This window comes from Salvelinus sp. IW2-2015, linkage group LG1, assembly GCF_002910315.2.
Source record: "Salvelinus sp. IW2-2015 linkage group LG1, ASM291031v2, whole genome shotgun sequence".
NCBI classification, from domain to species: Eukaryota; Metazoa; Chordata; class Actinopteri; order Salmoniformes; family Salmonidae; genus Salvelinus; species Salvelinus sp. IW2-2015.
In genome coordinates, this window is record NC_036838.1 from 36067820 (window position 1) to 36078751 (window position 10932).

A 10932-nucleotide genomic window follows, 5' to 3' on the forward strand; every position below is an offset into this window, starting at 1 on the left:
ATAAAGCAAAGCAGTGCGACACAAACAGCAGAGTTACACATGGAATAAACAAACGTACAGTCAATAACACAATAGAAAAGTATATATACAGTTTGTGCAAATGAGGTATTATTAGGGAGATAAGGCAATAAATAGGCCATAGTGGCGAAATAACTACAATTTAGCAATTAAACACTGGCGTGATAGATGTGCAGAAGATGAATGTGCAAGTAGAGATACTGGGGTGCAAAGGAGCAAGAACAAAAAAATAACAATATGGGGATGTGGTAGTTGGGTGGGAAATTAACAGATGGGCTATGTACAGGTGCAATGATCTGTAAGCTGCTCTGACAGCTAATGCTTAAAGTTAGTGAGGGAGATATGAGTCTCCATCTTCAGTGATTTTTGCAATTCGTTCCAGTCATTGGCAGCAGAGAACTGGAAGGAAAGGTGGCCAAAGATGAATTGGCTTTGGGGGTGTCCAGTGAAATATACCTGCTGGAGCGCGTGCTATGGGTGGGTGCTGCTATGGTGACCAGTGAGCTGAGATAAGGCAGGGCTTTACCTAGCAAAGACTTATAGATGACCTGGAGCCAGTGGGTTTGGCGATGAATATGTAGTGAGGGGCAGCCAACGAGAGCATACAGGTCGCAGTGATGGGTAGTATATGGGGCTTTGGTGACAAAACAGATGGCGCTGTGATAGACTGCATCCAATTTGCTGAGTAGAGTGTTGGAGGCTATTTTTTAAATGACATCGCCGAAGTCAAGGATTGGTACGAGGGTATGTTTGGCAGCATGAGTGAAGGATGCTTTATTGCGAAATAGGAAGCTGATTCTAGATTTAATTTTGGATTGGAGATGCTTAATGTGAGTCTGGAAGGAGAGTTTACAGTCTAACCAGACACCTAGGTATTTGTAGTTGTCCATATATTCTAAGTCAGAACCGTCCAGAGTAGTGATGCTAGACCGGCGGGCATGTGCGGGCAGCAATCGGTTGAAGAGCATGCATTTAGTTTTACTAGCATTTAAGAGCAGTTGGAGGCCACAGAAGGAGAGTTGTATGGCATTGAAGCTCGTCTGGAGGTTAGTTAACACAGTGTCCAAAGAAGGGCCAGAAGTATACAGAATGGTGTCGTCTGCGTAGAGGTGGATCAGAGAATCACCAGCAGCAAGAGCGACATCATTGATGGATACAGAGAAAAGAGTCGGCCTGAGAACTGAACCCTGTGGTACCCCCATAGAGACTGCCAGAGGTCCTCCGATTTGACACAGTGAACTCTGTCTGAGAGGTAGTTGGTGAACCAGGCTAAGCTACGGACAACAAACACAATTGCATTTTATCGATGGCAATTGGAATGCACAGAGATACCTTGACGAGATCCTGTGGCCCATTGTCGAGCCATTCATCCGCCGCCATCACCTCATGTTTCAGCATGATAATGCACAGCCCCATATTGCAAGAATCTTTACACAATTCCTGGAAGTTGAAAATGTGCCAGTTCTTCCATGCCCTGCATACTCACCAGACATGTCACCCATTGAGCATGTTTGGAATTGTCTGGATCGACGGGTAAAACAGGGTGTTCCAGTTCCAGCCAATATCTAGCCACTTCTCACAGCCATTGAAGAGGAGTGGGACAACATTCCACAGGCAACAATCAACAGCCTGGTCAACTATATGTGAAGGAGACGTGTCACCCTGCATGAGGTAAATGGTGGTCACACCAGATACTGACTGGTTGGTTTTCTGATCCACGCCAGTACCTTTTTTGTAAGGTACTGTCATGATGTTGCCTGCATGGGTATAGCAAACCCCATCCCCCTCTCCCTGCCTCCCCCTTTGCTCCTTCAACCCATGCTGTGATCACAGAGAGACGTTGTAAATTCCTGAGGCTCTCCTCATGGCTAAACAGTATTAAGAGAGAGAGAGTAAACTTTCAGGACAAAGGAATTCTCTTCCACCTCACAGAACTTGAGGTACGAACAGATTTCATGTTCCGGAAAAAGTATTAAAGGCCGGTGGACAGTCCAGCTATTAACATGTCCATTGGTCACCATGTGAGAAACTCACGTGAGACTGTGGGACCACATTGCCATACCGCTGTTTATATAATAACCTCAGATAYGAGGTTAACATCTGTTTGTTGTATAAAATGAATGAGTGAGTATGATACTGTTTGTATAATTGTGTAATATGATTTTGAACTGTTTAATGAAGGAAAATACAATTGTATTTGTATTTGAACTATTTGAACTATTTGGTTGTATTTGAACTAAATCCAAGGACCGCCCCTGAGCCAGTTGGGTCAGAGACCATGGGACCACCCCTCTCTGCTATCTGAATAAAAGCCAACTCTTTAGGAAATTACCATTAGGCCATGTTTCTCTCAATCACGAGAGGACAAAGGTTTGAGAACAGACTGCTGAATCTTTTAACCATCCCACGTGGTTAAAMYYYTWAKACGAATSAKAACAAGTCTTTGATATTGACTTCTAGTCTGCAGCTAGGAATTCTGTATCATTGAACGCGAAGAAAGACAACCGCCGAAACAATCATTCTTTAACGAATGTCCATCTGAACAATACACAACCGAGACAGAACTTCTCTCCAACGACCAAGGACACACACACTGGACGTAACTATATATATATTGATTGCAATTGTTCCCGAATGAGTGAGCGTTCATGTGTAAGGATTAGCATGTCAATTGTTATAATTATGGACTCTGTAGTGAATTCTTAGTCGAACGCAACTTTCCCTTTGTCTAACAGCCGCCATGCCGGTTTAGCCCACTAGGGCATATTCCTTCCACCATTTCATGTAACTATTTTAAGTTTGTTTGTTTATGCATTTCTGTGAATTAATTAGTTAGTAATAAATAAATGATTTAAGACAATTGATGTATGGATGACTCATAGTGAAGACTGGGTTCGTGCAGATCAGCGATTTACGACGTTTGGAATGAGACTGACGAAAGGTAGAGTAAATACAAATTGAATTAGAAGACCATTGATCAGATAGGAAAATATCGGAAAGGTTATATTGGGAAATAATAACCTTGTAATCTAATAACTTTCCCTGGTGCCCTCGAATTCATAGTTAATTAGTTACGCTATTACTCAAGTGGTCGCGTAATCCCTAATTATAGGAATCTATGATAAAAACTAGTAAGTCTTCAATTTAACGATAGCAAAGACACGACAGTACTGTATCTGTGACCAACGTGAGGGCCTAATTAATTTATTTCAATTGACTGATTTTCTTAAATGAATTGTAACTCAGTAAAACCTTTGAAATTGTTACACGTCGCGTTTATATTTTTGTTCAGTGTACATGGAAGTGTTACACTTGAAAGTTATCAAAACACTTTGTTAAGAATATGTACATGAGTTCAGCAATTGCTCTCTTCTGATATTACTCTGTAGGCTACTGACCGATTCAAAGCTTCCTCTTGGAGGAAGCTTGGTCAGTAGCTACAGAGTGGTAGGAGAAGAGTGCCATCTTCCTGCATCTCACAACTGCCTGTATTTATTGATCTCTGCCTGCTGGACCCATGGTTTGAGGCAAACTGTCATATCCAGGATGGAGTGCCATGCACTTCACCCCTCCTGTCACTTGACTGCACCTGTCCATAACCTGTAATACATGACATAGATGGAAGGGACTTCTCCACCCACTTGAGACTTGAAGACAGAGAGCTGTACATGTCAGAGTGGTTAGACAGACAAATCCTTAGAATAGACTATAGAAATAGAACAGAATGACGTGTTAGTTCTGGGACAGCTGAAGTTGTACCAAATATCTTTATGCTCCTTGTTCTATCTGTGGTTGTACTCTACACACAACTTATTTTCATTTGCTAGTTAAAGTTTAGGCTACTGTCTTCATAAGCAAATCAATATGATAGCCTATTTACAGTAGAAAATGTTTTGTCTTTGAAACACAAACACTCCCAATTATTTTTGTTGTTGATAAATGTATCTACATTTAAGCTGGCCATGTTTGTGCAATGTCCACATGTAGCCTACACCTGTAGGGATATTAGTCCTGGGATTTGAGATCTAAAGCTCTAACAGCAGACAGAAGGGGAGACGAGATGAGACAAAACTAGCCAGTTGTAGAATATTGTGTTGACAGCTGAGCTGACTAAAGACTGGGCATTAGAGCGTTGGCCAGTAACCGAAAGGTTGCTGGATGGAATCCCTGAGCTGACAAGGTAAAAATCTGTTGTTCTGCCCCTGAACAAGGCAGTTAACACACTGATCCCCGGGCGCCGAAGACGTGGATGTCGATTTTGGCAGCCCCCCGCACCCCTCTGATTCAGAGGGGTTGGGTTAAATGTAGAAGACACATTTCAGTTGAATGCATTCAGTTGTGCAACTGACTAGGTATCCCCCTTTCCCTTTCAACTCACAGTTGTACAACTGACTAGGTATCCCCCTTTCCCTTTCAACTCACAGTTGTACAACTGACTAGGGGTATCCCCCTTTCCTTTCAACTCACAGTTGTGCCAACTGACTAGGTTTCCCCCTTTCCCTTTCAACTCACAGTTGTACAACTGACTAGTATCCCCTTCCCTTTCAACTCACAGTTGTACAACTGACTAGGTATCCCCTTTCCCTTTCAACTCACAGTTGTTACACTGACTAGGTATCCCCCTTTCCCTTTCAACTCACAGTTGTACAACTGACTAGGTATCCCCCTTCCCTTTCAACTCACAGTTGTACAACTGACTAGGTTTCCTTTCCTTTCAACTCACAGTTGTACAACTGACTAGGTTTCCCCTTTCCCTTTCAACTCACAGTTGTACAACTGACTAGGTATCCCCCTTCTCCCTTTCAACTCACAGTTGTCAACTGACTAGGTTTCCCCCTTTCCCTTTCAACTCACAGTTGTACAACTGACTAGGTATCCCCTTCCCCTTTCAAACTCACAGTTGTACAAACTGACTAGGTATCCCCCTTTCCCTTTCAACTCACAGTTGTACAACTGACTAGGTATCCCCCTTTCCCTTTCAACTCACAGTTGTACAACTGACTAGGTTTCCCCCTTTCCCTTTCAACTCACAGTTGTACAACTGACTAGGTATTCCCCTTTCCCTTTCAACTCACAGTTGTACAACTGACTAGGTTTCCCCCTTTCCCTTTCAACTCACAGTTGTTAATAGCATTTCCACTGTAACATGTCTTCACATGATGTGATAAAACCTCAAGTTGCAAGCTACTTCGTAGCAAGGTGTTGTAGAACGAGTGTCTCATGAAACACATTCCAGACACTGGTACTTCTTGAAATATAGTTTCAGCTAGCTAGATAGGCTAGCCAGTCGTAGCTATCCCCAAGCTATGCTAGCTAGCTGTTGTCAGGTTGGCTACACACAAAGGTCAGCACAGGCTTTAGCCTACACATAGAACTGAAACAGCAGATCATTTTGAGATGGCGAGTCGAGCTGGAGGAGAGAAGTTCTCAACTTCAAAAGCTATAGCTTATCAATAGCTTATCTTACCTCGCTGTCACTAAGTTACTCACTACTGCCCTTGTTTGTTTGTTGTGATTGAATGGTAAAGACACACCCAATAAACGGCCACATTAAATCCACACCCCAAAGCCAGCTCTCTTTTGGTCTTCAGTAATGGCCACTGTATTTCTTAATGAGCACCTGAAGAAACACATGCGGAATCAGTGAGTGCAGTTCACCTTTAATGAGGCAGTCTAGACAGCGCAGGTGAGTGCAGGTAGGCCTAGACAGTGCACATTTTTGGTGGTTCCAGCCCCGGCCCACTATTTATGTTAATGTATTTGTATATGCAAATGCTCCCCGTGTATTTATGCAAATAAGGCACATTATTATTCATTTTACACAACATCAAAAAAAAATACATGATACCGTTAGAAAATGTATATATGACTGCATTCTATGAATTCCCACCAAAATCCTCAAACTGAATTCATTATTTGTCCCTGCCAGTAAAATGTTAATACAGTCAATATTTTATGGATTTTAAAAATGCTACAAGTTTGGAATATTTTAATCTATTATCCAACTGTTGCATGTATTACAATTGGTTTTAAAACTTTTTAACAATTTTGATGACCATTGCTACTATTAGCGGGGGTCTATAATGCATGGCAGATATTTATTCAGGAATGTGATTTAATGCTTATGAAAGCGTTGAGAACTACCAATTGAAACGAAAACTGCAAAATTGAGAGCTTATCATGGTTGCGATACCCATGACACATTTGAGAAGTTCTGGAGAGACAGTGTGGGTAGGGTCAGAGTATGAGAAGCAATAACCTTGTTTTCACCTCTCTCTCTCTCTTTCTATTTCTCTCTCGCTCTCCCAATTTCAATGTAAGGGGCTTTATTGGCATGGGAAACATATAAACAGTAAACATTACTCTCACAAAAGTTCCAAAGGAATAGAGACATTTCAAATGTCATATTATGTTTATATACAGTGTTGTAACGTTGTGAAAATAGTTAAAGTACAAAAGGGAAAATAAATAAACATAAATATGGGTTGTATTTACAATGGTGTTTGTTCTTCAGTGGTTCAAAATTATTCTCCTTTCAGCCGAGAGGGAAGAAGATAGGAGGAGAGAGTAGAGAGGGAGGATGGAGAGAGACAGAGAGGGAGAGATGCTCTATCCTCTCATGTTGGCATTTGTCTGGTGGTACATGTTAGTCGCCATCCCTTTGTATGGCTGCGTCACATCCAGGCTGTATCACATCCGGCCGTGATTGGGAGTCCCATAGGGCGCCGCACAATTGGCCCAGCGTCGTCTGGATTTGGTCGGGGTAGGCCATCATTGTAAATAAGAATTTGTTCTTAACTGACTTTCCTAGTTAAATAAAGGTTACATGGTGTCCCATATAAGACAGTTCCTTGACATCTTTGAAGAATACACAGGGTCCCCCTTTAACATTCAATTCAATAACAACAAAAGATGATGAAAAGTAATAGAAGTGTCTTGCATGATTTTAGTGCTGCGTGCAAGGTCTCTCCCAGTTCAGACATCTGTATCAACCTGTCTTTTAGTCAGGGGACTCCATGATAGGGTTGAATTAGCGGGAACCCGGTTACGGAGATTTACCGGCATTTACCGCCTAAAACACTCCCTTTTCCCCAGGATAAATAGCTGCAAAGAAACTGTAAATTATAATAAATGATTTATATGAACAGCATGGCGAGAAATTAAATGCAATGTCTAAATCTGGCTTCTCACCGGCCTCTGCATGATGAATCAACACTCAGGGTGGGGACTGACAGCCCATCTCAGTATGTAGCGCAGTTCACAATGCAAATAAATAAATGTGGGTTGTATTTACAATGGTGTTTGTTCCTCACTGGTTGCCCTTTTCTTGTGGCAACAGGTCACAAATCTTGCTGCTGTGATGGCACAATGTGGTATTTCACCCAGTAGATATGGGAGATTATCAAAATTGGATTTGTTTTAAAATTATTTGTGGGTCTGTGCAATCTGAGGGAAGTATGTGTCTCTAATATGGTTATACCTTTGGCAGGAGGTTAGGAAGTGCAGCTCTGTTTCTACCTCACTTTGTGGGCAGTGTGCACATAGCCTGTCTTCTCTTGAGAGCCAGGTCTGCCTACGGCGGCCTTTCTCAATAGCATGGCTATGTTCACTGAGTCGGTACAAAGCTTTCCTTAATTTTGGGTCAGTCACATTGGTCAGTTTTTCTGCCACTATACTCTCTGTTTAGAACCAAATAGCATTCTAGTTTGCTCAGTTTTTTTGTTCATTCTTTCCACTGTGCCATGTAATTATCTTTTTGTTTTCTCATAATTTGGTTGGGTCAAATTGTGTTGCTTGTCCTGGGGCTCTGTGGTGTCTGTTTGTATTTGTGAACTCTCTCTCTCTTTCTCTCTCACACACGAACATGCACAGAAAGTTCATTTTATTTTATCAGCATATTCTCTTAATTAAGACAGTGCAGATTATGGGCCACCTGAATGCCTGTGCCAGAATGGTTGAGCGTTATTCAAAGTCTCTCTGGGGGCCGTCTCCAGCTCATAAGCCTACATTAACATGCGCAATTCCTCATCCCCGACAGCTGTCATTCACTGTTTTATTCTCCATTCCAATTTATGCTAAAACTATTAACAGCCCCAGCTTTATTAGGTTGTTTTTGTTGCACTGCTCTCCCCTTACATGAAGTATGCATGTAACACAAAAGGCACATACAAAGTGCACTTACACACACACACTTACACTTACACACACACACACACACACACAGACAACTGCCATTGACTTTGAGAGGTGGCTCATCTCCCCTGGCTGGTGCTTTGCTGGACTGCTCTCAACTGTTCTCTGGCTTTACCAACACAAGAGGATAGCGCATCTCTCCCTCTTTGTCTCTCTCCATCCTCTCTCTCCTATATTCTTTCCTCTCTCCATCCTCATTCTTTCCTCTCTCTCTCCTATCTTCTACCCTCTCCCTCCTATATTCTACCCTCTCTCTCTCCATCCTCTCTATCTTCTACCCTCTCTCATCCTCTCTCTCTCCTATCTTCTACCCTCTCTCTCTCCTATCTTCTACCCTCTCTCGGCTAATAGGATCGTTTTACTGCTGAACAGGAAGTGGAGAGTGGTGGAAAGAGCCGTCATTTAGAGAGAGAGAGGGTGGGAAAGAGAGAGAGAGGAATGAGGGGCTATTTTGGACACGAGGTAAATTGGACACGCATTCGGTCTTTATATTACTGTAGCATAGGCTGTGCTGCAGCAAATGTAGGCCTACAAGAAAAACTTTTACCATGATGAGATGATAGGTCTACATGCATTGTGAACTGCGCTCAGTACTCAGATGGGCTGTCTGTCCCCACCCTGAGCGTTGATTCATCATGCAGAGGCTGTAGAGAAGCCAGATTTAGACATTACATATCATTTAACAGTTCCATTTCACGCCATGCTATTCATATAAATAATTTTTTATTTTTTTGCAGCTATTTATCCCGGGAAAAGGGAGCATTTTTGGGCGGTAATTCCGGTAAATCTCGGTAACCGGGTTTGCCCTAATTCTGACTAAAAGACAGGTTGATACAGATGTCTGAACTGGGAGAGACCTTGCACGCAGCATTAAAATCATGCAAGACACATCTATTACTTTTCATCATCTTTTGTTGTTATTGAATTGAATGTTAAGGGGGGACCCTGTTTATTCTTCAAAGATGTCAAGGAACTGTCTTATGGATGATGACTAACATGTACCACAAGACAAAATTACAATATGAGAGGATAGAGCATCTCTCCCTCTGTCTCTCTCCATTCTCCCTCTCCCCTCTCTCCTCTCTCCTCCTATCTTCTTCCCTCTCTCAGCTAAAAGGAGGATCATTTTGCAGCTGAGCAGGAAGTGGAGCTGTCATTTAGGGAGAGAAAGAAGGGGGGGGTGAGAAAAAGAGACTTGAGTCCCTCAACCCTACCCTGCTATTACCTCCGCCCCAACCCTGGGACAATGTCACACTGTCTTCTCTATCAAGTCAATTGACCATCTTGAGCTCTATAGGATTTAATCCAGGTGGTTCTATTCCTCGGTCCCCCTCAGATGGCACATTGCTTTTCTTCCAAGTCAACATTAACACACCTGATTATACAAATCATCAAGCCCTTGAGTAGTTGAATCAGGTGATGCTCATTTTAATCACCTGAACATGATGAGATTATTATGATTAAGAGTTACAATATTCGTGTTTGTCAAACGGCCGTCAAGCATCGATCATAATGTCACCAGAATAAGACCCTCAAGCTCATACTGTGCACTTCCACCACCCTGTGAAGTTCAGAACTTATTTCATCTGTAGCCTAATAAACTGCATGCTTTCCAGAGTCGTAGTGGGAGGAGCACACACCATGTCATCATGTGACTCCCAAGTTTACTTCGATTTGATGGTTATAATATCAGTATTTGCGCATAAAGGCATTTCCACCTCCATTTGTCGCATTATAAATGTTACCGACACAGAAAGATCCCACCATGTCGAACAAACAAATTATCTGTCGGCATTTATAAAATTGTACCAAAACTTCGTTGTGATTTTTTAAATATACGGTATGATTTTACTCGCATAAACTTTACTCACCTCCACCCTCCCTCCCAAAATAAAACAATAATAATAATAAAATAACACTTGCACTTCCCCTTTTATTTGTGTCTGGTGTTATCTAGGTCTTCAGCCAGCATGGAATAAAGGGGTGGTCATACAAAACTCTGCTGTGCCAGATTTCTGCCTGCTTGATATACATGAAAACATGAAATTACCCTGGGAATCGATAGAATATCACTCAGAGATGCACAAAAACAGTATAACATTCAAAATGGGTGAAACTTTCCTTTAGGTTCTGTCTTGACTTTGGAAAGAGTAATAGCTACCTGGTCTGAAAATAGTGTTTGTTGAGAAGGCAGTTAACATTTCCAATTCTGATATCTTCTTTAACTGTGATTTATTCAACCCAGATGCAAATTAAGTTGCATAATTTTTTATAAAACCTTTGGTGGCATCCCACATCCCATCGACTGAATTTTTATTGGCAAGCTCTGCCTTTGCTGGGGGGTCCAGAGAAACTGCGCTACGCCAGCGGTCCCATTCGGCGCTAGTCGGAGCCAGTCACCATTGGTCATATTGTGAAGGATACTCTGTAGAGTGGAGGTTTATACCATTGTGAACCGTTGTGACGCCATCAGCCATTCAGGTGGAATATGGTGGAGATTTATTAAAGAATGGGATGCAGAGGTGAGAGAGAACAGAGGGCAGGGGGTGAGGGAGGGCGGGAAAGGGAGGGGGGTGTGGACAGGAAGGGGGGGAGGGGGTGCAGAGGTGAGAGAGAACAGAGGGCAGGGGGTGAGGGAGGGGAGGAAAGGGTGAGAGGGGTTGACAGGAAGGGGGTGAGGGGGTGAGAGAGAACAGAGGGCAGGGGATGAGGGAGGGGAGG